Source organism: Macadamia integrifolia, chromosome 6 (genome assembly GCF_013358625.1).
Source record: "Macadamia integrifolia cultivar HAES 741 chromosome 6, SCU_Mint_v3, whole genome shotgun sequence".
Classification (NCBI taxonomy): domain Eukaryota; kingdom Viridiplantae; phylum Streptophyta; class Magnoliopsida; order Proteales; family Proteaceae; genus Macadamia; species Macadamia integrifolia.
The window spans coordinates 22,039,067-22,043,972 of record NC_056562.1 but is presented as its reverse complement, the minus strand read 5'-3'; the positions used below and the strand labels follow the sequence as shown (position 1 = coordinate 22,043,972).

At 38.2% G+C, this 4,906-nt stretch overlaps 1 pseudogene; it reads right to left on the bottom strand.

The window, feature by feature from the left end:
- Nucleotides 1-309: 309 nt before the first annotated feature.
- LOC122080728 lies at nucleotides 310-1,760 on the bottom strand (annotated as a pseudogene).
- Between the last annotated feature and the right edge of the window lie 3,146 nt (nucleotides 1,761-4,906).

Below are 4,906 nucleotides of genomic sequence, written 5' to 3'. Positions count from 1 at the left end.
ACCACACAGGAAAAACAAGAACACGAATCTAATAAAATTATGGAGGATCGATTTGTACCTTTCACCTAGTATGCTGAAGATGATTGATGTTGGTTACTCCCACTTTCGCTCTATTGGTTTGGCTATAGATCTTCTACAACCCCTTAAACCTCCTTGGTTCTCTCACTTTAGTGGTAAAGTGGGGAAGAGTGAATAAATGGTTGTAGGGACCCAAAACCTAGTATTTATAATACTGTCCTGCACTCAAAACCCTAAACCACAATGGGTTGAGCCAGCATATCCCTAAGCTTGAGAGTGGATCGAACCGGTTCATGCAATTTGACTCTCACCCATTTAATCAACCCGAATAATTAATTTAGCCCATAAATCCAACACATCTCTCCCTTTAGACTCCACCATTCCCCAATAGCTAAAAGGCCCACCAAGCAAACACATGTTGCAGCTATTGCAGGGTATATTTGCATCTCCAGTATCACAGAAAATGTCTTCTTTTTCATAATTTTCTCAAATGCAAGTTCCATAAGTGAGTAATAGGGAGAACAAGGCAGAAGAACCTAAGGTGCATAAAAATCCGATCGCATATTTGCCTTCGTAACTCCTGTGGTTCCATTGGATTCAGAATGGAGAGCAAGGAGTGAGGCAGAGATGGTGAGGAGGACTACTGAATTAAGCAGAACAGGAGTGAACTTAAGGGAGTTGATGAAATAAGAGAATAGTGCATTAAAAGCCAATTGGGTTGCACAAACAAGAGAATATGTAGAAACAGGGAGATATAACAACCCATATGCATAAATCAAGTTATCACTAGCTCTGAAAATACCAAAGAAGGTGAAAAGGAGTACTAGGGTGACGATAGAGGGTTACCTCTTGTTGGAAGTATTGGTGTGGTTTGGGTTAGAAGGTTTATAGGAGAAGTAGATTAGAAACGGGAGGACAAATGGAAATCCTACTGTTACAACAGTTGTTTGCATCCACTTACTATTTCCACCTTTGTTATAGACTTATAGTAGAGTCTCCCTAGAAGAGTTGTAACGGATTGGCCTGACTGAACAAAGAATATGTAAAGTGCCATTAAGAGCCACCACTTATATCCTCTTTTTGGTGTAGCTTCAACTTTGGCCAAGTTTGGTTCCTGCATGTGCCTCTGAATCATTAAGAAAACAGAAAGGAAAGATCAGTGCACTACAAAAAGTGAACCCCTGCATCTGAAAGCAGTTGTATTTGAGCATAAACAGATCACCTTTGTGTTTCAAATGTATCTTAAGGCTTGTTTTCTATATATTTTATTGCAGATTCTGTAGCAAATATGATTCATAAATAAAATGCTTGTGGGTTATTATTGGAATAGAGTTGAAAACAGAGACAGCCCATTTAGTTGGGATAATCCTGCAACATTATATGAGAGAGAGAGCTTTCAAGAGCATAGTTTTTCATCCATAATTAGTATTAAAAACTTTGTATGGCCAAACAGCCAAGATCCATTCTTGTCAAAATGTATGAAGTGGTTGTTAGTTGTTCTAATATGACAGGAAAGGATTCTTGCAGCACTGAAAGTATATATGACATGAATTGATTCAACAGAGGAAGGAAAGCCATATATAAACTTACCAATGACATGGAGTTGCAGATCTTGAGCTCCTCCCATGGGGAAAAAGAAGAAAATAATAGGAGAGAATTGAAAAAGAAGATAACTATCTAAGCAGAATGGCTTCTAACAATTAAGCAAGTGGAAAGCAAGCTCAGAAAACAGAGGAAACAATAATTTGTAGTAGACCAAACTAGACCAACTTAGTGATTGCTCAATCATGTTCACTAGGAGCATGTGATCATCACAGGACCACCATAGGTACCAAGAACACAGAAAAGCCAAAGGTGGTCCAACTTGGTGTGGAATTGTGAATCCAGTAATGAGTGGGTGGTAGAAAGGACATGCAAGTCAAAATGGTTAGGAGGCTGTAGTAGTAGGAAGTGTTAGGTTCCAATTTTTGTTTCTTTTCTCTTGAGGTTGAACTATGTAAGGTTCCAATTATGGGTATTAAGAACTTTTAATGTTGAATGTAAGAACATATTTAAGTATAACACCTTTTCCTTTTCTTTTTTTGAGGAACCTCCCAAACCCAACTGGGCATGGTACCACTGAATCAATCGCAAGTATTCAGAATCATGTCATGGGTGTTTTCTAAACCTATATTTTTATAAGGGAAGTGTTTTCTGTGGGGGACTGCAATTCCTGCGTGTGCACGAGAGCCAACATGAACTCACGAGGAAGCATCCGTCAAAACATCATTTTCCCTTTCATGGGGGCGAGCTGGTTATTTAGCTCCCTATGTATCTGGGCGTAGGAGCCACACTCCCCATAGAAACCATGACATTAATTGTGCATAGAGAATAGAGAGGTCTTTCATATGTATGTGTGTGGCATTAATGTAACACTTGTGGTCAACTCAGATTTTTAGATTCCCCTGTTCATATGTCAATTTGTAATTAAATTGACTTTTAGATTCATGTGTGTGTGAAAGAGAGACATCCATAGTTTTTTTAATTAAATTGAGTTTGCCAAGTGATGATATAGAGCTTTGAAAAGTCAAAGTTATGGTAGAGTGTATGATAGTGATCAGAGGCAATGTTCAAGAAAGCGGAATTGTCATCGGAATGTTTCGATTATGATTTAGCTAGTATCGATCGGGAATCAAATCCAATAGATTCTGATTCTAATTCCAATTCCAATTCCGTAAACCATGACAAAATGTCCTAATCATGCATGGTATACATCGGAATGCATGCCTATACAAGAGAAAGTAGCAAACGGTAAATTCTTCCCAGCATGGTTGCAGTAGCTAGAGAGAGGAAAAGAAAATGCAAAATGTCACCATGAACTATAATATCGAGGTCCTAGTTTAGCAAATGGTGGTCACTCTGCAACACATTGGAAATTAGTGGAATCAACATTTACTAGAAAGTTATAGATCTTGTTCAAAAGAAACAATCAAGTGCACGAGGCTCTCACTACTACAGGATTTAAGAGGGGCAAATGTACAAGTATTTTACTTGGGTATTAAGGTTCCTTTTTTGATCACCATGACTAAATTATTTTCTTGGTTCAAAACAGCTTGACTTAATGGGGATGTAGTAACAAATGGCTTTTTGTCAAACAAGAAGTTGACTTAGAGATTCTTGCAGAACCAGAAAATTATATTGGTAATAGCCCGTTTAAAGCCAATCTAAGGCCCATGAAGCCCGATTATTTGTAACTCAATTAAAGACCGATGCTCAACCGATGAACACCTCTTAAGGAACAATAAATCGGTTTGATATAAAGAGTAGAAAGGTCATTTCATGTGAGAATGAGTGACTCCATGGTGGGTTGAGAGAACTTTCTCCCTTAAATTGTTGTGCATAGAGTTATTGCTTAGGGCTCCACCGTTGTCAATTTGTCATATATGTTAGACTTTCTACATGTGTTTTTTGAGTTATTGAACCTTTTAACGTTTCTACCAAAAACAAAACAAAACCCTTCTTAATGTCACTCAAACCTGTTCGATTTTATGGTTCAGGTCCAAAGGTAAACCCTGATTACATGTATTCACACCTAACTCCTATAATAGATGAGTTGTAGGGAGAACTGAACTGGAGACATTTGACAACACACAATGCCTTTGGATCAGTGGAGCTACAGCACCCAGGTGTATGGATGGACCCCTACATGAGGGCCAAGTTTCAATTCTTACATGTGATCTAACTATCACCTGTTTCTTGTGGTGTGCCTAGCTAACCAGCATTAGGATCCTCTTCAATGGCCCCGCCCAATAAGCATTGGACGGTTGGAAAGACAGGGGGTTTTGTACCCGAATCCTCCCAGCCGTCCAATGAGGCGTTGGAGATGAGCTGGATCCGGATAATCAGTATATTTATCTCCTTCCATACTAGAGATGAGAGGATTGGAATTAACCTCGCATTTATCTCCCAAGTTCCAAGAAGAATCAAATAATTTCAAAAAAAGTTCTTATGAAATCCTTGGAATCAGTGCAATAAGTTCGCTTACCAAAAAAGAAGGAGAAAAACCCTACCCGTTTGTTGCATTTGTCTATGCCTAGATATAAGCAGGTGCAACAAGACAAAACTGCTCTGCTCAAATGCCTCTGCACGACCTCCCATTGGTCTAATTGTAGGCATAGTGGTTGTACAAATGGCCGGAAAGTGTTCTCTTCTCAAAAGGAATCCAATAAGTTAGGATGTCAACCTCAGTGATAGTGGATGCACATGATTAGACAAACATTCCTCGTTTGTTTGATGGATAAAAGGAGTGAAAAACTTGTGAGGAAGAGTCTCACAATAAATATAAAATATATTCTAACATCAACATTTTCGGTCTTGTGGATCCTTGTCTAGCCCTCTGTTAGTTAAAACGGGAACGGCAAAAAAACATTGTTCGGTACGGGTATGTTTTAAATGGATCAAAACGTGAACGGGACGGTCAAAAATACGGTCAAATACGATAAAAACGGGAAAAAATAAAAAACGGACGATATGTGTTTTAAACGTTTATATTTAAATAATACGGTGTCAAAAAAAGGGCAATATATAGACATAAATTGGCATAATAATTCTCTAAATACCTAGATAACAATCAAAATAAATAGTCCCGTTTTAAACGTTTCTATTTTAAAACGTTTATATTTTTTAAAATCCGTTTTTTTACCGTCAAAAAAACGGTACGGCGTTTAAAACGGCAAAAAAACTTCAAATAGCCCCGTTCCCGTTTTTTACCGACTTTCTGTGAAAAATTCAGCAAACGGCGTTTGAAACGGCAAAAAAACGGAACGCCGTTTTAAACGCGTTTTAAACGATAATAAACTAACTAGGGTCTAGCCTCTTATGAGTTCCTGTCTACCACGGTAAGAGGCTT